Source organism: Lithobates pipiens, unplaced genomic scaffold (assembly GCF_037356315.1).
Source record: "Lithobates pipiens isolate NorthernLeopardFrog02 unplaced genomic scaffold, aLitPip1_a1.2 Scaffold_28, whole genome shotgun sequence".
In the NCBI taxonomy this organism is placed as follows: Eukaryota; Metazoa; Chordata; class Amphibia; order Anura; family Ranidae; genus Lithobates; species Lithobates pipiens.
The window spans coordinates 48,445,349-48,468,270 of record NW_027507789.1 but is presented as its reverse complement, the minus strand read 5'-3'; the positions used below and the strand labels follow the sequence as shown (position 1 = coordinate 48,468,270).

The window sequence follows — 22,922 nt, the reverse complement described above, 5'->3', positions numbered from 1 at the left end:
GAAGCCCACACACGAGCGGACTGTCCGATGAAACACTGTTCAGCGGACAAAGTTGGGCGAACAGTCCGCCCGTGTGTACGCGGCCTCAGAGTGAACATAATAATTCTAGCGGAAGACCTCCTCTGTAACTCTAAACAGGTAACCTGTAAAATATTTTTAACCACTTGCTTACTGGGCACTTAAACCCCTCTCCTATCCAGACCAATTTTCAGAGCTGATGCATTTTGAATGACAATTGGGTCATACAACACTGTACCCAAATTAATTTTTTCCCACCAAATAGAGCTTTCTTTTGGTGGTATTTGATCACCTGTGCGATTTTTTTTTTTGTTAAAAAATATATATATATTTTTTTTTTTTGTTATAAAATGTAAAAAAAAATGGTAATTTTTGTCCATCATTGATGTACGCTCATGAGGCGGCACTGATAGGTGGCAGTAATGGGTACTGATCGGTTACACTGATAGGCAGCACTTCTAGGTGGCACTGATTGGCACCACTGGTGGGCATTGATAGGTGGCACGAGGCATAATTGCCTCTTCCGTTTCGGGACCGAGCTTTTGTTTTGATCACGTGATCAGCTGTCATTGGCTGACAGCTGATCACATGGTAAGGGGCCAGGAGCGAATCAGTGATCACTCGAGTCTCAGTGACTCAGTCATCACAGGGAACGTGCACAGGGGAGGCCGTCATATGACGAGCTCCCGGGAATTCACATCTGCGCTGTGGCTAAAGCGAAGCCTATAGAGATTTTTAAATACCGAAGTTTGGTGACATTTTAACAGGTGTGCACAATTTTAAAGTATGACATCATGTTAGGTATATATTTCCTTGGCGTAACATAATTTTTCACAGTATACAAAAAAAATTGGGCTAACTTTAGGATATTTTTTTTTTTTATTCATGAAAATGCCGCCCCCCCCCAAAAAAACGCATTTAAAAAATTGCTGCGCAAATACCGTGTTGCATATAAAAATTGCCACCATTTTGGGGATCTTCCTGCTTCAACATGACTGCACACCAGTGCACAAAGCAAAGTCCATAAAGACATGGATGAGCGCGTTTGGGGTTGAGGAACTTGATTGCCCTGACCTGAACCTGATAGAACACCTTTGGGATGAATTAGAGCGGAGACTGAATCAGGCCTTCTCGTCCAACATTAGTGCCCGACCTCACAAATGTGCTTCTGGAAGAATGGTTAAACATCCTCATAGACAAACTCCAAAACCTTGTGGACAGTCTTCCCAGAAGGGTTGAAGCTGCTATAGCAGCAAAGGGTGGGCCAACTCAATATTGAACCCTACAAGCAAGGGATGCCATTAAAGTTCATGTGCGTGTAAAGGCAAGTGTCCCAATACTTTTGGTAATATAGTGTACCTGTACACTGCCACCTACTTTGTATTTGATTGTACACAGCGGGAGCCTGTCAGCAAGTCCCGGCCAATGATTCACGGACAGGATCTGCTGATCGGTTGTGTGCAAATCACAGCTCAGAGCACTGTGTTGGTAAACAATACAAGTCTCTGTACCGAGGGAGCGATCTGTCAGTTTCTCATCCCTGCAACAGCAGAGATGAAAAAATGAGACCTGTAGTAAAAATCAGCATGCTGTACACACATTACACATACAGCCAAGGCCAAAAACATTGGCACCCCTGCATTTCTGTTAGATAACGCACCACTTTGCCCAGAAAATTGTTGCAATTACAAAAACGTTTAGGCATTTGCATGTTTATTTCTTTTGTTTATATTGTTATGACGCAAACAAATGGAGACACAAAAAGCCAAATCTGACACATTCCACGCAAAATTCCAAAAATGGACTGAACAAAAATTATTAGCACCCTCAATTTAATATTTGGCAGCACACCCCTTGGAAAAGATAACTGAAATCAATCCTCTTCCTGTAACCAATTATTAAATATTTTTTTTTTTTTTTACACATCTCTACTGGAATTATGGACCACTCTTTTGACCCCACCTTGACCCATGGTTTTGACAGGGAGTGGGGGATTTTATCCCCCAGCTCGCTGTTGCATTCTAGAAAAATCGTGGCTGTGCCTGGCTGCGCAATTTATTCAGTGTTCACAGCCTTTGCGGCTGTCCACTTAAAGTTAATTAATTAACAGGGCGCTGTTGATCATTCTAGTTAGTTTATTGAGGCTTCCTGTCATTGTGTAACTGCCTGGCTGTATCGGGAGGTACGGGCAGGCAGCTACACAGATAGTCTGCAGGACCGTGGCATTATACCCACGATCTGTTGATCATGGGTGCAATGCTTTACAGGTCCCTAACTTTTGACACAGTTCCCCATAAACATTTACTGTACAAAATAAGGTCGGTTGGCATGGATCATAGGGTGAGTACATGGATTAAAAACTACAGGGGTGAGTTCAGAGGGTGATGATAAATGGGGAGTACTCGGAATGGTCGGGTGGGTAGCAAGGTCTCCCAGGGTTCTGTCCTGGGACCAATCCAATTTCATTTGTTCATAAACAACCTGGAGGATGGGGTAAACAGTTCAATCTCTGTATTTGTGGACGATACTAAGCTAAGCAGGGCAATAAACTTCTCCACAGGATGTGGAAACCTTGCAAAAAGATCTCAACAACTTCATGGCAAATAAAGTTCAATGTAAAAATGTAAAATAATGCATTTGAGTGCCAAAAATATGAATGCTATCTATACACTGGGGGGAGAACCTCTGGGGGAATCTAGGATGCAAAAGGACCTGGGGGCCCCCTAGTAGGATGAAAGGCTCAGCAATGGCATGCAATGCCAAGCTGCTACTAACAAAGCAAACAGACTTTTGGCATGCATTAAAAAGGGGATCAATTCCAGAGATAAAACGATAATTCTCCCACTCTACAAGACTCTGGTCTGGCTGCACCTAGAGTATGCTATCCATTTCTGGGCACCAGTCCTCAGGAAGGATGTACTGGAAATGGAGCGAGGACAAAGTAGGGCAACAAAGCTAATAAAGTGTCTGGGAGGATATTAGTTATGAGGAAAGGTTGCGAGCACTGAACTTATTCACTCTGGAGAAGAGAAGCTTGAGGGGATATGATTTCAAATTTATAAATATCGTACCATAGAGCTGCACAATTAATCGTCAAGAATCGTTATCGTGATCTTGACTAAAGTTTTTCACAATTCTTTCTATGCAAAGAAAAAAAAACGGGGCAGTCTGCCAAGAATCAAAACAATTTTTGTAAGTTGAACTTAACTATAAACATTGTAACAATTTGTCAACGGAATAGACTGTGTGTAAGTGAAAAAAAAGGTTTACACACTAAACTTTTCTGACATTTGTTGGTTTCAAGTTAAAATAATTTTTTTTTTTGCTAGAAAATTATTCTATATATTTTTTTAGTAGACATCCTAGAGAATAAAATGGTGGTTGTTGCAATATTTTATGTCACACTGTATTTACACAGCGGTCTTTCAAATGCAATTTTTGAAAAAATTACTTTCATGAATAAAACAAAATACAAAACAAAAAAAAAAAAACACACAAACACACACACACACACACAACCAGTAAAGTTAGCCCATTTTTTTTTTTTAGAATGTGAAAGATTTTACTTTGCGAGAATTGTGATCTTTTTATTCTAAGTAAAAAAATCGTGATTCTCATTTTGGCCAGAATCGTGCAGCTCTACCGTACTGGGGACACCTCAATAAGTGTAAAAAATTTATTGCAGATGGGACTTTAACAAGACACATGGCCGCTCATTAAAAATTTGAAGAAAAGAACCTTAAACTATGTAGAGGGTTCTTTACTGTAAGAGAGGCAAGGATGTGGAATTCCCTTCCACAGGCGGTGGTATCAGCGAGGGGCATCGATAGTTTCAAAAAAGCATTAGATAAGTACCTGAACGACCACAACATACAGGGATATACAATGTAATACTGACATATAATCACATACATAGGTTGGACTTGATGGACCCGTGTCTTTTTTCAACCTCACCTACTATGCAACAAAAAATAAATAAAAAAATAAATGCATATTTTTACCGGGAAAACAAAAAAAAATTGCTTTTATTATTTGTAAAAGTGAACTTATCTTTTCAAGGTTTTTTACCTTAATGAATTCTGTGCATTAAGGTAATAAACCCCCTGTGCTGCAGCACCTCCCCCTCATCCCCCTTATACTTGAACCTAATTTTAACCCAGTGCTGTGCCCGAGAGCAGCAGCTCTCTCCACTCTCAAATCAATAGCAGTGGGAGCCATTGGCTCCGGCTGCTGCCAATCAAATTCTGCGATGAGGGAGCAGGGGGCAGAGCCAAGCTGCACTGTCTGGGTCTATAAATGCAGATAGGGCAGCTTGAGAGTGAGTTTGACAATCACATTCATCCTAGTAAAAGGCTGAATCTGATTGGCTGCTCAGGAATTTTAGAACCTGCAGTTTGCTCAAACACGGGAGCAGGGAGAAAACCTCAAGAAAGTATGCTGTTCACGGAGCTGGAACGCATTTGCCATCGCAGGGAACCGATCCGTCACTAACTCTACTCTACTCTACCTCTACTCTACCTCTACTCTACCTCTACTCTACCTCTACTCTACCTCTACTCTACCTCTACTCTACCTCTACTCTACCTCTACTCTACCTCTACTCTACCTCTACTCTACCTCTACTCTTCCCTGATCTCTCCAACAGACGGGTTCGTCCCCCCTTTTCTTTCTAAATGGGAGGCGGACCTGGGCGTCCACTTTAGTGACACTCAGCTCGGGTGAGGACACGGTTGGATGCCTGGACAGGCAAGTGTCCTAATAATAAAAAAGTCAGCAGCTACAGAATCTCCTTCATCCCCCTACTTGTGCGGCCTGCTTGGGGCCATACATTCTCGTTTTCAAAAATTTTGCAATGGGACGCTTTTCCTCCCACATGTGTGCACCACAATCTCCATTACTATGGAGTGTTTGTACTCGTCACACTAAAAGAGGAGTGACTATATTTAAACAAGAAAAAGAAGAGCTGCTTACAGGTATAGGGCAAGGAAATCTAGGTACAGTATGTGTAGGGACTAGAGAGTCACAATTAATCAAAAAAAAAAAAAACACACACCATGATCTCGATTCAACCCCCCCCCCCCCCCCCCCCACGACATATCTCTATTGCAGTTTGCCAATTCTTTCATATAACAAGTGGAGAGACTTAGAGCCAGTTCACACAGGGGCAACACGACTTCCAACGTGACTTTTGGAGGCAACTTGGATACAACTTGAGTATGAATAACAGCGTGATTTAGGGTGACTTGCAACACAACTTTAAGTCGCCTCCAGGCCAGGCAACTTTGGCCGTGGCCAATCACAGAATAATCAGCTCTCAAGGGGGAACTCCACGCCAAATTTCAAATAAAAAAACCCCCATGGGTTCCCCTCCAAGAGCATACCAGGCCCTTAGGTCTAGTATGGATTTTAAGGGGAACCCCCCCCACGCCAAAAAAACAGCGTGGGGGTCCCCCCAAAATCCATACCAGACCATTATCCGAGCACGCAGCCCGGCCTGGTTTGAAAGGGTGTGGGGATGAGCGAGCCTCCCCTCCTGAACCGTACCAGGCCGCATGCCCTCAACATGGAGGGGTGGGTGCTTTGGGGAAGGGGACGACCCCCCCACCCCAAAGCACCTTGTCCCCATGTCGGGGTCTGCGGGCGGGGGGCTTATCAGAATCCGGGAGCTCCCTTTAATAAGGGGGCTCCCAGATCCCGGCCCCCCCCACCCAATGTGAAGGAGTATGGGCTCCTCCGCTATCTTCTTCCAGCTGTTTTACTAGTGTTGGCCCAGTCTTCTCCATCCTTTTCTCTTCTTCCGATGTTGACACGACGCTCTCTCCCACTGAAATGCCGTGTGCGACGATTTATATAGGCATGGCGCGTGGTCACCGGGTGATGTCACATGGTGACCCCGCCCCTTATGATGTCAAGTCCCGGGGCATGCTGGGACTGTGACGTCACAAGAGGCGGAGACACCATGTGACATCACCCGGTGACCACGCCCCATGCCTATACAAGTTGTCGCGCACCTCGCACACGGCATTACAGCGGGAGAGAGCATCGTGTCAACATCAGAACAAGAGAGAAGAGGGAAGGATAAGCCCGGGCCAATGCTAGTAAAAGAGCTGGAAGAAAATAGCGGAGGAGCCCGGCAGAAGAACCGGAGGAGTCTAAAGAAGACCCCCGGAGCCGACTAAACCTGTCTAGTGTGTGTGTTTTTATTTATTTTTTATTGACACTTTTTTTTCCCTCAGGTGAATGGGTAGGGTTACAATGTACCCCATACTCATTCACATAGGGTAGGGGGCCGGGATCTGGGGGGCCCCCTTATTAAAGGGGGGATAGTGGATTCCGATAAGCCCCCGACAATCCTGGCCATTGGTTGTCTCATTAACATGGGGACAAGGTGCTTTGGGGTGGGGGGCGCAGGGTGCTCCCTTTCCCCAAAGCACCCACACCCCATTTTGAGGGCCTGCGGCCTGGAACAGTTCAGGAGGGGGGGCGCTGCTCGCTCATCCCCATCCCCTTTCCTGACTGGCTGGGCTGCGTGCTCGGATAAGGGTCTGGTATTGATTTTGGGGGGATTTTTGTTTAAGTTAAAATCAATATTTTTTGCTAGAAAAATTACTTGGAACCCCCAAACATTATATATTTTAGCAGAGACCCTAGGGAATAAAATGTCAATTGCTGCAATATTTTATGTCACACAATTTGCCCAGCGGTCTTTCAAATGCAATTTTTTGGGAACAAATACAATTCAATGACAAAAAAAAAATAAAAAATAAAAAAAAAACCCACACACAAGCACAGTAAAGTTAGCCCAATTTTTTTTTTTTTAATGTGAAAGATGATGTTACGCCACGAGAATGAGAGAATCGTAATTTAAGCAAAAGATAAATAAATAAAAAAAAATAAAAATTAAGAGATTCTAATTTTAGCCAGAATCATGCAGCTCTAGTAGGGACCCCTAGGCACTTGCACTTTACACCTGTCAGTAGTTTGCTTTAGTTTTTTTTTACCTCATTGAAATTGTCTCGTCAATGTAACCCAAAAACTTAATGCTAAAAGCTAAAACCCCCTTAACCCCTTAAGGTATGTACCAAAAGAATCACCAAAAGTGAACAGTCCATGACCAAGACCCCATGATAATAATAATAATAATAATAATAATAATAAAAAAATAAAAAAAAAGTAAGGAGGTTTTATGAATGACTGCAATATGTGTGAAAGCTATTGCCATTGACAAAAGGGCTGGCTATACCTGCTGTTGCATAGTTAAACAATCTAATCACAACAGAAGCAAGCTGCGGGGAAACCCAGACATTAACCGCATATGCAAAGTACTAGAAACCTTTTAAAAGGAAAAGTAGAGTAGATTTTCAGTGAGCACATAGCTCAAGTTATTAGAGCATTTACCTTAAAGGCAGAGTTCATCTTTCCTTTTGAAAAAATGTAAAGCCCAAATGTGAGAAAGTAAAAGTACCCTGCGGTGGGGGCCTGCTCCTGCGCTGAATGGGTTAAATGCTCATTTAGCCTAGGGAAAGGTAAAAGCAGTTTTACTTACCCAATCGTCTGCTACGAACAGCAGATTGCGCCTCGGTATCCTCAAGTCCAAGGCAGGGCGCTATAGTCCCTTCATCGGTCTTGATAACGTCCCAGGCATCTAACTGCCAGACTGCAGGGGAGAAGAGGCTGCGGAAAAACAGTCTAGCAGCGCGGAGGTTCAGGTACGTAAAACTGCATTACCCCATCCCCCTAGACATGAACGAGCAGTTAAAGTGAAATTCCAGGCTGCCAAGCACTTTAAAAAGTTTGTTTGAGCCAAGCCAAGATCCATTACTAAACTATGTGTGTGCTCCAATACACTGTAATAGCATTAGCTTCATATAGAAAAGGCCGACTGGGTTCTGGCAAGGGAAGACGTACTTTTCCCAGCATTCATCTTTAACCACTTGTCACCCGTAGGACGTCATATGACGTCCTGGACTTGAAGTAGAGATTCATGAACGATGCCAGCAGCTACAGGCATCATCCAAATATATTTTTCAACTGGCGATTCCCTCTAACGTAAAAGTCATCCTAGCTGCTGGATTACTTTTACAGGCAGTAGGAGGGGATGTCCCCCTCTTTCTGGTCACCCATCAGCGCCTCTCCAGGTCCTCCTGTGTGATCAGAGAGCCTGGGATCAGAGCCAATGGGTTACTACAGAGCTGGCCGAAGACCAGATGGTCCCCAGCCATCTCTATGATCCTGGGAGGCCAGAAGCAACGTCATGATGTCACTTTCAGCTCTGGCAGATGTAAACACCGCATTTTTTTCTTTTTGGTGGAAAGCAGAGATCAATGTATTTTTTTTTTTTTTTTTTTTAAATCCTATGCTTTTCAGGGTAAAAAGATCTGTCATGCCTTATTTCTATCACAAGGGAAGTTTATATATTTCTTGTGGTAGAAATAAAGTGATAAAAAAAAAAAAAAAAAAAAAAAAAAAAAAAAAAAGGGACAGTATAAAAATATAGAAGCGAACACATATGTAAAATGTTTGCAAACATGTGAGATATTGGTGCAAGCGCTATAGCGAGAGCAATAATGCTAGCACTGGACCTCTAACTGTAAAGATGTCTAAAGTGGTGCCTATGGAGATTTCTTCATTACTGTAGTTTGGTGCCATTTCACAAGTGTTCGCAATTTTAGAGTGACATGTTAGGTATTTACTCAGTGTAACATCTTTAAGATTTTACCAAAAAGAATTACATAAATTACCTTTCCTGCCCAGGTCAATTTTCAGAGCTGTCGCACTTTGAAAGATAATTGCATGGTCATGCAACACTGTACCCAAATTCAATTTTATCTTCTTTTTTCCCCCCACACAAAAGTAGTATTGAAATACTGCTGGGTTGTTTTTTTTATAGCAATAAATAAAAAATTAAAAACAAAAATTGTTTCATAGTTTGTTATAAAATCTCTCCTTCATTAATGAGTGTTGATGAGGTTGCACTGATAAGGCGGCACTGGTGGGCACAGAAAAGGCAGCAGCAGCTCTGTGTGAAGGACCGATGTCCCTCTGACAAAAGCCAGTGGTTGGCTTTTTTTCCCTCATTGGCTGACAGCTGATCACATGGTAAGGGGCCAGGATTGAGCACGGGATCTATCAACACACTCTCGGCAATTAAGGCACGCTCTGTAGTCGCCATTTTGCTATAGCGAGGGCAGGAGGTGGTTAATCACCACTGGGTTTTTTATTTTTTGCTATACAAACTTAAAAAAAAAAAAAAAAAAGAAGAATATATATTTTTATAGTTTATTATACAATTTTGCAAACATTTTTCTCCTTCATTGATGTGCGCTGATGAGGCTGCACTGAAGAGGCAGCATCGGTGGGCACCGATGGACACTGGTAGGCGGCACTGAATGCGACACGGATGAGGAGGCACTGATAGAAGCTGATAGGCAGCACTGATGGGCACTGGTGGGACTGCACTGATAATCAGTGTCGAGGTCCCTTTAACACAAGTCAGTAATCTGCTTTCTTCTTCTCTCCTCAAACTGACAGCATAAGGCACACCAGGCTGGAATCGGATTGCATAGGTGTTCACACTTAAACAATCTGATTCTGTCAATAGCACTGCGTTTTGTGAATAGTTTTTGGGTGAACATTGACACCCCTGTGATTCGCATGAACACTTGTGCAATTTCAATGTAGTGCAGGATACGCATACGCACAGAATACGCTGCGTTTCCCTCACTGCATATATGTGAACCGAGCCTTAAATATACCACCTTTTTAAAAATGTTTTAGGCCTCTTTCACACTGATGTCCCGTTCAGGCCCGCCTGTCAGTTTTTCAGGCGGACCTGAACGGGTGCTCCATAGAGGTCTATGGAGCGTCGGATGTCAGCGGTGACATGTCCGCTGACATCCGACCCGCTCCGATCCGAAAAAGTGTAACGGAGGAAAAAGCTATTTTTCCATCCGTCTGCGGATCGGATGACGACGGGCACTGCGGTCCGTCGTCATCCGATCTCCCATAGGGGAGAGCGGCGCTGTGACAGGTCCGTCCCTGCGCAGTGTGTAGAGACGGAGCTGTCATCTCCCTGCTCAGCGGGGATCGGCGGAGTGATCCCTGCTGAGCAAACGGATATCCACGGGGCGGATCAGAACTGATCCGCCCCGTGTGAAAGGACCCTTACTGTTGCTATACAGCAGTGATGCCAAACCTTTCTCACCCCAGTGCCTAAGCTGCAACGCCAAACCAACTTATTTATTTCAAAGTGCCAACACTTATGATAATCATATAGCACAACAGGCATTGTAGTCAGTTCAGCACTCACGTGGCGCCCAACACCCCCCGGTCAGTGTCGTGTGCCTGACAACATCTTCTTTTTTGTCGGTGCCTGCGATCACCCTCCTCATTCATGTGTCCACTCAGCACTGTCCCCTCGCTCCTCTCTGGCTGGCTCAAATCCAGGGGCTGTTCTCCCTCTCTCTCTCGCATTTCACTCGTCTTCACACTCCTCTCACCCTTGCTCTCCCTTCTCCTTCAGCCCCTTTTTTTTTCCCCCCAGGCTCAAGGCTGTCCCTCATATTTTTGCAGGGCATGCTGGGGCTGTGATTTTCCTTTACTTAATTAAAATGGAGCCAGAGTCTTCCAGGACTACATTTCCCATGGTGCACTTGTTCCGGCTCCTCATTGGTCCCTGGCTGCAGCCAACTAGGAGTCCTCTTGTCGGCTCTTTCCTCTACTGCAGTGCACAACTGAAAAATAAAATGCCTGTTTTATGTTGCTATGGGCAAGCACTCATCTTTTTCCCCACATCCCAGGCAGCCCTACTGGGCTCCAGCCAGACTTCTGCCCTGGCCTGATAGTAAACACCTGGGACTCTCCTCACCTCCCCATTTGCTGGCCAGCCTTGTTGTTGATGTTCCCCTGCCCAACCCCCCCCCCCAACACAGAGACGCAGATTGGTGTTACAGACGCATGCTCTAGCCAGGCTCCCATGACTGACACCTGTGCTGACCAATTGCCTCCTTATATGGGACCTGGGCATCTCAGGGAAGCCAATAGGTGAGATGCATAAAAGGGGGGAGGGGGCAGGACTACAGGAGACCGTGCATGCCCTGCTGGTAAAGCCTGAGCCAAGTTAGTAGACCAAGCATATTTTTTAATGGGCGCTCTTTTTCTGTTACAGACAAAACAAAAGATGGTGGCCCTACTCGCATTCCCACAGAGAGGGCTCTGCATGCTATAGGTCCGCCATCGCTGCTATATAGTATAGTGTGACATAACAGAAATCCATTCATGCAGACTTGATAGCGGTTAACCCTGCCCGGCCTTCGGGTCCTGGTGGAGCCTTCTGATACATCTGCACATGTGCAGGAGATTTCCCATGCATGTAAAAAGACGGCAAATGTTTGGGACTTCCATATTAGCTCTATTTGTGCATGCGTGGGAGAAATCCTGAGTCCACATATGTGCCACAGGGCTTACTCGGTGCACAAAACATTATCCAAAAGGGGTGGTAGGGGAGTAATGCAAAAGTCAAAATTATATACAATTGTAAAAATAAAATAATAAGAGGTGAACCAACGCTGAACCCCCTCCCCACCCCCCAGTTCTTCACTGTACTTACCTCCGGCAATCCTGAGCCGTCAGGTCTCTCGCAAGCAATCCACAATTTCGACCTCCCTACTGTTCTCGTTCATAACGTCATGGCGCTGACCAATCAGAATCCATCTGGTTCATCCTGGAAGTGCTGATGGAGAAGAGGGAAAACAGTGGGAATTAAATCCTGGCCTGCTGGAGACCACGGGAGCCCTGACAGCTCAGGATCACCGGAGGCAAGTAGAGAACTAAACGGGTGCGGGTGGTTGTTACCCGCTGTTAATAAATTTACCATTACTTTTTTTTCCTGTAATGGTGAACTAAAATGGTTTGGGAGATTTACTAAAACTGTAGAGTGCAAAATCTGGTGTCATTCAGCATAGAAACCAATCAGCTTCCAAGTTTTGTCAAAGCTTAAATTGAACAAGCTGAAGTTAGAAGCCGATTGGTTACCATGCACAGCTGCACCAGATTCTGAGTTCTCCGGTTTCAGTAAATCTACCCCCCCAAAGCCCTGTTCAAACTATACGCACCCTTGCCCATCGCAGTCCCAATGTGTAGGCAGGTGCAATCTATTTTCTCCACTGCAGGTGGTGCTGAACCTCAGGGGCATTATAGCTGAAGAGGAAGTCAAGAGGAACATGGTTCTGGATCCCAGGCTTTTCATGTGTGGGCAGTGTAGGGACAGGCCACTTGTCTGACAGGGACAGTAGAGGTTAGTGATGAGAAGGGAAATGGCAGGGACATGCTATTCTTCCTGGAAGCCTCCCAGTTTGGACGCAGACCAGCCAGACCACATTCTATCCCTCGAGACAGACGCTGCCAGAGCATCCGAAACCTGCTGTTACCCTATTCTCTGCAACATCCTGTGAGTGCTCCCGGTCGGGTTGTCCTCCCGCCAGATAGTTGACTGTGTTCAAACTTTACCTACAATATGGTTCTCTTAATGCATCTGGTCTCCAAGTGTTTACTGCTGCCACAATACACTGCGCCTCCCCACAAACGCACAGACAAAGCAACCTGTCTCGGGTCCTAGAAGTTCAGCTCACACCAAGGGGATAAAAAAATTTAAATAAAATTATACTACTAAATTGCACTATTTTTTTTTTCAATGCAGTGCTATGACGCACTACACCTCATCACAACCCATGATGTTGAATGTCATTTTTGCAACTTTGCAATAAAGTAAAAAAATAAAAATAAAAAAATAAATATAATAATAATAATAATAATAATAATAATAATAATAATAAGTAAATCAAGCGATGCGGTAGTTGATTATACACAATAAATGTAGGGCATGCACAATTTTTTTCAAACGCAGTGCTGCAACTCACTACACCATAAAGCAACCCATGCTGTTGAATAAAGCCAAATGTCACTTTTGCAACAAAGTTGAAAAATATGCAAACAGTTTGACGCATAGTTCATTGTATATAATAATTGTCGGGCATGCAATACTTTAAAATTGCAAAAAGAATGCCGGTGTCCTATCATATATGGTCCCCCATTGGATAGTGTCCGCTGTGTACTGCGCATGCGCAGTACACAGCACACACAGACTCCAAAAATAGCCGAGGATGAACGGCGCCTGCGCCCTGAGTCCTTGTTCTATCCCCACCATCCAAGTGGACATAGAGTAGGAATATAAAAGAGCCGAGAGCAGAGAGGCCGAGCCCGAAGCGTGGCGAGCGAAGCTCGTCTGCGAGGGGCCCCTCTAATTTTCCGAACCCTATGTCCTCTTGGATGGTCGGGCTACCACCTCCACTTACGGCGCAGTTCATCTTCGGAGATTTTCCGAAGCTTCTTCTGCCCCGTACTGTGCATGTGCAGTACGGGGCGGACACTATATGATGGCAGGACACTATCTGCCAGAACACCGGTGTTCTGTCAAAAAGTGTCTGGCCATCGAATAGTGTCCGCCCCATACTGCGCAGGTGCAGAGCTTGCGCAGTACGGAGGAGAAGGAGACTCCGAAAGTCTCCGAAGTAGAATGGCGCCTGCGCACTGAGTCCAGGTTGAAGCCCCACCATCCAAGTGGACATATGGTTACTCATAGTAACAGGGCCCCTCGCCGTCTTGCTTCACTCGCAATGCTTCGGGCACGGCCTTGCTTCACTCGGCTATTTTTTATTCTATGTCCACTTGGATAGTGGGGATTGAACCTGGACTCACAGCGCAGGCGCCGTTTATCTTCGGAGATGTTCGGCTTCTCCTTGTCCTCCGTAAGCGCAGTACAGGGCGGACACTATCCGATGGGGGACAGCAACTCGATTGCTTCTTCTTAATTCTTATTGAGCAAGCACAACAGTGCGACATCATATTACCATGCAATACTTTTACGCACTGCTGCGACTCACTACACAACATCACAACCCATGTTGTTGAATAAAGACGAATGTAATGTTTTAACTTTGTTGCAAAAGTAAATAGTGTGATGCACCTTTTAACTTTTACAATGTGCGCCAGTGGCTGTGGTACAATGCACTTTAAAAAGGGAAAGGAAAAAAGTATTTTGGCTTCTTCTGCACAGGGGGAAAAAAATAAAATAAATAAAAAAAACACGTAACTTGCAAGCATAGGTCAACACACACTAGACACAAAGCGCACAATGTGAATCCAGCCACAGGCCTGCACCGTTTAATCTTTTACAACACACGCCAGGGGCTGCAGTCCAAATGCACTTTAAGGAAATGGAAAGGTATTTGGGCTTCTTCTGCGCAGGGAAAACAAAACGCAGCATACAAGCGCACATCAACGCATGCTAGAGGCAGTGCGCGCACACACACTGAATCCAGCTACAGGCTTGTGCCATTTATCTTCTATAATGCACACTGGCGGATGCGGTACAAAAGCATCACAATGCAATTTAAGGGAAGGGGAAAAGTATTTTGACGACTTCTGTGCAGGGAAAACAAACACACAAACGCACGCTAGACGCAGTGCGCAGAGCCACAGGCTTGCACCAGTTATCTTTTACAGCACACTCCAGCGGCTGCGGTTCAACACACTTTAATGGAAAGGTATTTTGACTTCTTCTGCGCAGGGAAAAAAACGCAACATGCAAGTGCACGTCAATGCGCACTAGACGCGGCACAAACAGCGTGAACCCAGCCACAGCTTGTGCCACTTATCTTTTACAATGCATGCCGGTGGCTGCAGTACAACGCATTACAATGCAATTTATAGGAAAGGAAAAGTATTCTGGCTTCTTCTGCGTAGGGGGGAAAAAAAATAAAAAATAAAACACAGCATGCAAGCGCGTGTCAACGCATGCTAGACACAGTGTGAACCCAACCACAGGCTTGCACCATTTATCGTTTACAACGCACGTCAGCGGCTGCAGTAAAACGTACTTTAAGGGAAAGGTATTTTGGCTTCTTCTGCACTAGGGAAAAGAACGCAGAATGTGGAGTCTAGACGTGGCGCACACAGCGTGAACCAAACAGGCTTGCGCCATTTATCTTTTACAACACACGCCAGTGGCACAACGCACTTTAAGGGATAAAAAAATAAATAATTTTGGCTTTTTTTGCAAAGGGAAAATAAACACAGCATGCAAACTCACGTCACCGCACACTAGAAACAGCATGAACCAAGTGACAGACTTGCGCCATTTATCTTTTACAGGGCACGCCAGCGACTGTGGAACATTTAAAAGGGAAGGTATTTTGGCTTCTTCTGCGCAGGATGCAAGTGCACATAAACACAGTGTTAGCCAAGTCGGAGGCTTGCACCATTTATATCTTTTACAACGTGCGCCAGCGGTACAACGCACTGCAAGGGAAAGGAAAAAAACGCAGCATGCACACACATGTCAACGCACGCTAGACGCGTGAACCCAGCCATAGGCTTGAGCCATTTATCTTTTACAAAGCACTTTTAAAGTGGATGTAAACCCCTTTCAAGAAATCTGACCTGGGCACATATCTGTATTGCTTACTTATCTTTTTAAAAGCACTAAGTAAAGTGTTTTTCTGCTGCTCCATTCCTCTTATCAGCATAACTTCTGACAAGTTCTGACACAGGAGATATAAGCAGCTGGAAATTTGTGTCTGGAAGGATGATTAGAAGGAGATAAGCAAGAAGTTGGTCTAATCACAGCACAGCTCTGCAAGTTTCTACGTTCCTCTGCCTATGTAGGTGGGGGAGAGCCTTTCCTCCAATCAGCTCACACGTGTATGCCCAGACTCCCCTCCTACTGCTGAAACAGGAAGAAAAATTTCTAACACAATGTGTTACACTGTCTAAAGAATATATAAAGCTGAAGACAGCAGATACACATGTAAAACTTATGTAGGGTGATTTGTTTCATCCCTGTGTATCATCTGAGGCTGTTCACTTCACTGGGTACATGTGAGGGCTTACATCCACTTTAACCTCCCTGGTGGTTTTCCCAAGTGCGGCTCTGGGTTAAATTTTAGCACCATTAGTGGTAACCCCGAGCCACACCTGGGATTGCATTGCAGGATCCTGGTGCGGTATACTTATCTTGACCCCAGGATCCTGCAATGTGCCCCCCGCTGTATCCTCCACCCGATGCCTCTCTGTGCGGGGCTCCATTCCCTGCAAGCAGGGGCAGAGCCCAGTGGCAAGTTTAAGAAAGTGAAAAATCATAATACATACAGTAAACTGTAATCTTACAGATTACATTACTGTATGAAATTATTTCACATCCCTTTTGTCCCCAGCGCTTTGTTCAGTGCCCTGCATGCAGTTTTTATATTATATATACTGTCCTTTTTGCCTGGAAACTGGAGATTGTCCATAGCAACCAAAAAGTGTCACTTTACGTCAAAAGTGGTTTTAGACCAGCTAGAAAACAGCGATAGTAAATAAGAACACTTGCAGAAATGAGCGATAGTGAATCGTGGGGGAAATTCGTTTTGTTATTACATTATTTTTTATAATTATATTATAATTTATGATTTTGTGTTTCAAGCTTCATCATACCCGGGATATCTAGTAGCCCTTGTACACACGGTCGGAGAATCCGTCGGAATGTGTCCTATCGGACCGTGTAGTCGGATAATCCGACTGTGTGGTATGCATCGGACTGATTCCGTCGGACCCAATTTTCCAACTTGTTGGAAATAATTTCCGACAAACTGGTCCGATCGGACATACTCCAAACATGTGTAGAGAATTCCGATCCGACAAAGTGCCACGCATGCTCAGATCAAATTCCTACACCAAAGCTATTGGCTACTAGCCTGAACGTATTCCCGTCGTAATGAAATAACGTCATGTTCTGAAAGATCGGATTTTCCGCCAACTTGGTCCGACCGTGTGTATGCAACAGTTTCGGACAGAATCCGTCAGACAAAATCCAACGGATTTGGTTGGCAGAATGTCCGGCCGTGTGTACAGGGGCTTAGACTCTTGTTTGGACAGATTTAAGTGTGTTATTGCTAAGAATTACAGGCCTACAATATAAAAAACGTCAAATTTATATGCAAAATAATTGTACCACTTTGAGAGGGAGGCTACAAGGGAAAGGACAGGTATTTTGGCTTCTTCTGCACAGGGAAGACAAACGCAACATGCAAGCGCACGTCAATGCACAGAGTGTGAACCCAGCCACAGGCTTGTGCCATTTATCTTTTACAACACATCACAACGCATCGTTAATGGAAAAGAAAGGTATTTTGGCTCCTTCTGTGCCAGGGAAAAAAAAATGCAGTATGCAAGCGCATGGCAACGCACGCTAGACATAGCACACACAGCGTGAACCCAGCCGCAGGCTTGCGCTATTCATCTTTTACAACACACACCAGCGGATGTGGTACAACGCAATTTAAAAGAGGAAGTAAACCCTGATGAGTTTACTTCCTCTTTCATTCCCTGCAAAAGGTAAAGCATAATGGACTACTATGCATCGCATAGTAGTCCATTATGTGTCACTTACCTGACACAGGAGCCAGCGAAGTCACCGCTGTCCCCTGTAGTCCGGCACATCCATCTTCTCGGTGGGCCTCGCCGCTGTCATTCGGCGAAGCCACGATGACGTCACTCCAGCGCATGGGAGGCGCCACTCGCGGCATATCGCCGCTGACCGCGGCACGCTACCTGTCTTTCGGCAAATATCTCCGTATAGGTTTAGGAGATATTTCTTGGACCTACAGGTAAGCCTTAATCTAGGCTTACCTGTAGGTCAACGTTGGTTCTAAAGGGTTTACAACCACTTTAAGGGAAGGGGAAGAAATAAAAGGTTTATCGCATTCTTCTGTGCAGGGAAAAAAAACAAAAAAAAAAAAAAACGCAACATGCAAGCGCATGTCAACACACACTAGACGCAATGCACACAGCGTGAACCCAGCCACAGGCTTGCGCCATTTATCTTTTACAACACATGCCAGTGGCCATGATACAACACACTTTAAGGGAAAGGAAAAGTATTTTGGCTTCTTCTGTGCAGGGAAAGAAAATGCACATCAACGCACGCTAGACGCAGCGTAAACAGCGTGAAGCCAGCCACAGGCTTGCGCCATTTATCTTTTACAACGCGCACCAGTGGGTGCGGTACAATGCACTTTAAAGGGAAAGGAAAAGTGTTTTTTTGCACACGTCAACACACACTAGACGCGGCGCACACACAGTATGAACCCAGGCACAGGCTAGGCCATTTATATCTTTTACAACACACTTTAAAAAGGGAAAGCAAAAGTATTTAGGCTTCTTTTGAGCAGGGAAAATAAATAAATAATAAGCAACATGCAAGCTCACGTCAACGTACATTGGAGGCAGCGCACACAGCATGAACCCAGTCACAGGCTTCCGCCATTTATCTTTTTCAACGCACAATGCAGCGGCACAGCGCACGCTAAGGGAAAGGAAAGGTATTTTGGCTTGTTCTGCGGGGGGGGGGGGGGGGGGGTTGCAGCATGCGCATCAACGTACACTAGATGCGGCGCACACAGCGTGAACCCAACCACTGGCTTGCGCCATTTATCTCTTACACCGCACTCCATCAGCTAGGGTACAACGCACCTTAAGGGAAAGGAATTTTGGCAGCTTCTGCGCAGGGGAAAAAAAAACGCAGCATGCAAGTGCACATCAACGCAGTGCACACAGCGTGCACCCAGTCACAAGCTTGCACCATTTATCTTTCACAACACGCCAGCGGCTGGGTTACAACAATTTGAGGGAAAGGAAAAGTATTTTGGCTTCTTTCAAGCAGGGCAAAAAAAAAAAAAAACGCAACATGCAAGTGTGCGTAAACGTACGCTGGAGGCAGTGCACACAGCGTGAACCCAGTCACAGGCTTGCGCCATTTATCTTTTTCAACACACGCCAGCGGCTGCAGCAGTACAATGCACATTAAGGGAAAGGAAAAGGTATTTCGAGTTCTTCTGTGCAAAAATAAATAAAAAATAAATAAATAAAAAAAAAAAGCACAGCATGCAAGTGCACATCAATGCACGCTAGACAAGAGTGCGCACAGCGTGAACCCAGTCACAAGCATGCGCCATTTATCTTTTACAACACATGCCAGTGGCTGAGGTACAACACAATTTAAGGGAAAGGAAAATAATTTGGGCTTCTTTTGAGCAGGGTAAATAAAATAAAAAATGCAGCATGCAAGCGTACATCAATGCAAGCTAGACGCAGCGCACAGTGCGAACCTAGTCATAAGCTTGCACCATTTTTTACAACGCACACCAGTGGCTGCGGTACAACGCACTTTAAAGGGAAGAGAAAAGTATTTTTATTTTTTTTGCTCCTTCTGCAACACACACTACGCACAGGCTTGCGCCATTTATAAAACTTTTACACGCTTTAAGGGGGGGGGGGGGGGGGGGGGGGAGTATTTTGGCTTCTTTTGAGCAGGGACAAAAAAAAAAAAAAAAAACGCAACATGCAAGCTCACGTCAACGTACATTGGAGGCAACGCACGCAGCGTAAACCCAGTCACAGGCTTGCGCCATTTATTCTTTTTCAACGCACGAATCAGGACAATGCAGGGTAAGGAAAGGTATTTTGGCTTGTTATGCATGGGGGGGGTAAGAGAATGCAGCATGCAAGGGAGCACCAACGAACACTAGATGCGGAGCACACAGCGTGAACCCAACCACTGGCTTGCGCCATTTATCTCTTACACCGCACTCCAGCAGCTAGGGTACAACGCACCTTAAGGGAAAGGAATTTTGGCAGCTTCTGCGTGGGGGGGGGGGGGGGGGGGGCGGGGGTGTATGCAACGCACGTCAACGCAAGCTAGATGCAGTGCACAGTGTGAACCCAGCCACAAGCTCACGCCATTTATCTCTTACAATGCATTCAGCAGCTAGGGTACAACGCACCTTAAGGGAAAGGAAATTGGGCTTCTTCTGCGCACCTGCACAGGGGGGGAAAAAATGCAGCATGCAAGCGCACGTCAACGTACATTGGAGGCAGCGCACGCAGCGTGAACCCAGTCACAGGCTTCCTCCATTTATCTTTTTCAACGCAGGAGCGGCAAAATGTACACTATGGGAAAGGAAAGGTATTTTGGCTTGTTCTGCATGGGGGGGGGGGGGGGGGGGAGATTCAGCACGCAAGCGTGCATCAATGTACACTAGATGTGGCGCACACAGCGTGGAAACAACCACTGGCTTGCGCCATTTATCTCTTACACCGCACTCCAGCAGCTAGGGTACAACGCACCTTAAGGGAAAGGAAGGTTGGCTTCTTCTGCACACGTGAGCAGGGGGGAAAAAATGCAGCATGCAAGTGCACGTCAACGCAAGCTAGACGCAGCGTACAGTGTAAATCCAGTCACAGGCTTGCGCATTTATCTTTTTCAACGCACGAATCGGCACAATGCACGCTAAGGAAAGGTATTCTGGCTTATTCTGCGAGGGGGGGGGGGGGGGTGAAGCATGCAAGCGCGCATCAACGTACACTATATGCGGCTCACACAACGTGAACTCAACCACTGGCTTGCGCCATTTATCTCTTACACCGCACTCCAGCAGCTAGGGTACAACGCACCTTAAGGAAAAGGAAGGTTGGCTTCTTCTGCACACGTGAGCAGGGGGGGAAAAAAATGCAGCATGCAAGTGCACGTCAACGCAAGCTAGACGCAGCGCACAGTGCAAACCCAGTCACAGGCTTGCACCATTTATCTTTTACAACGCACACCAGTGGTAAAACCCACTTTAATGGAAAGGTATTTCAACTTCTTCTATGCAGGAAAGAAAAAAAAAACACAACATGCAAGTGCACATCAACGCACATTAGATGCAGTGCGCACAGCGCGAACCCAGCCACAAGCTTACGCCATTTATCTTTTACAACAACACGTCAGCGGCTGAGATACAATACAATTTAAGGCAAAGGAAAAGTATTTTGGCTTCTTCACATGTGGGAAAAAAAAAAAAAAACGCACCATGCAAGCGCACTTCAACGCACGCTAGACGCAGCGCGCACATCATGAACTGAGCCACAAGCTTGCAGCTGTTGGGTTTCTACCTGAGGCAGGGTCTGTAGGCCTGAACAGGTATGTGCAGATGACAACAGTCTGTGGCACACAACAATCTGCAGTACACATGCACGTGTGATTATAATCATTTGCATTCTGCACCCCCCTCCCCCCACACACACACAGATCAATCCCCCGGCTGCAACACCTTCCCGCAGCTGCATGCCTTCTTCTATGAAGCCATTCCTATTTGAGCATTTTCATGCCCTTTCAGCTCTCGCCCCCCCTACTCCCCCCCCACTTGGTACTGCCCACACCATACGCTTCAGTGCAGTGGGCAGAACCAAAAGGGGCATGAAGGGGGGGGGTGGGTGGGCCGAATCCTGGAAACCCCAAATACAAAAGCCTGCGAGGGAAGTAGAGGAAGGGAGACGGAGGAGGAGGGGTTAAATCGTATATAGCCCGGATAGAATGTAAGGACCGGCACCCCTCCCGAGGTGGACACGTTTACAGGCACCCCCCTTCCCCCTCTGGGAAGCACACACAAAAAGCAAAGGGGGAAAAAAATCTCAGTTTCATTCATAAGAGATGCCCAGGAAGGGGACGGAGGGCTGACACGGCTCCACCGCGGCCTACAAACTAGCGGAGACGCCGCAAATTAAAAGTTAAGAGGAGAACTTACCTAAAATGGCCACTGCTGCAGCCAAAATACAAACAGCTATTATTTGGTGAAGTTTAGCACAAGACACCCTGCAAGGACACCCTAACCTGACGGCGGAACGCCTCCCCTCCGCGCTCATTGGTCGCCTGTCTGGCAGGCCGCACCGAGGCTCGCCGCTGATTGGACGGCGGCTTGTCAAACAAGTGGTGGTCGTTTCAAGGCTGGTTGCGGCGTGGTTATTGCTTTGCTCCATTGTGCTGCTATTTGCATGGATGAGATGTGCGCTGTGATTGGCTGAGCGGAGGGAAAGGGGGGTACTGGAGGGGGTGCAGTGTGTGAGACAAGGGGGAGGAGGAGGAGGGGGGACTCAGGGGGGGTCCTGCTGGATATTTGAGCTGCTTTTTCCTGCTGGCTTCATACTAATCTCTATCATGCATTTCATAGCATGCAGCCCCCAGGTATACTGGGAGAAGAACTGAGGGCTGCTGGGTAGACTGGTGCTGCATAGAGATGGCATGTGCTGGAAAACACACCTCCCAATTTATGGGCACAATGGGTATGTCTGCCCCAGGCTGCCAATGGGCACAAGGGGTATGTCTGCCCTAGTCTGCCAATGGGCACAAGGGGTATGTCTGCCCCAGGCTGCCAATGGGCACAAGGGGTAGGTCTGCCCTAGGCTGCCAATGGGCACAAGGGGTATGGCTGCCAATGGGCACAAGGGGTATGTCTGCCCCAGGCTGACAAGGGGTACATCTAATTTAAGGTTATGGGATGGGAGCTCATGGGATATGCCTCATCCAGGTTTGTCAGTGGCCACAAGGGGTCTAATTCAGGTTGGCAATAGGCACATGAGATATGTCTAATCCAACTTGACAGTGCGCACAAGAGGTATGTCTGATCTAGGCTGGCATTGGGCACAAGAGGTATGTCCCTTAATGGATGGCAATGGGGTATGTCTAATTTAGGCTGGAAGTGGGAACAAGATGGGTTTCTATTTCAGGCTGGCAAAGGGGTATGTCTAATCTAGTCTGGCAATTGGCACAAGGGGTATGTCTGCTGCAGGCTGACAGTGGGCACAAGGTGAGTGTCAAATTCAGGCTGGCAATAGGCATATATGTCTGATCCAACTTGAGAATGAGCACAAGGGGTAATTCTGCTTCAGGTTGGCAGTGGGCACAAGGGGTAGGTCTGCCGCAGTGGGCACAAGCGGTATGTCTGATCAAGTTTGGTATTGGGCACAAGGGGTATGTCTGCAGGTTGGCA

At 46.1% G+C, this 22,922-nt stretch overlaps 1 protein-coding gene across 2 annotated transcripts in view; it reads right to left on the bottom strand.

Annotated features, from left to right (window-relative positions):
- The window catches only part of CHD6 (chromodomain helicase DNA binding protein 6), a 219,871-nt gene extending 198,089 nt beyond the window's left edge, over positions 1 to 21,782 (bottom strand). Inside the window, exons 1-2 of one of the 2 annotated variants that reach the window (XM_077459181.1) lie at positions 21,681 to 21,782; positions 11,627 to 11,749 (exon numbers count right to left, since the gene is read on the bottom strand). The gene's annotated coding sequence lies outside the window, so the exon portion shown is untranslated. The remainder of the gene's footprint in view (positions 1 to 11,626; positions 11,750 to 21,680) is intronic. The other variant, XM_077459182.1, reaches the window with a different exon arrangement.
- Positions 21,783 to 22,922: the final 1,140 nt, after the last annotated feature.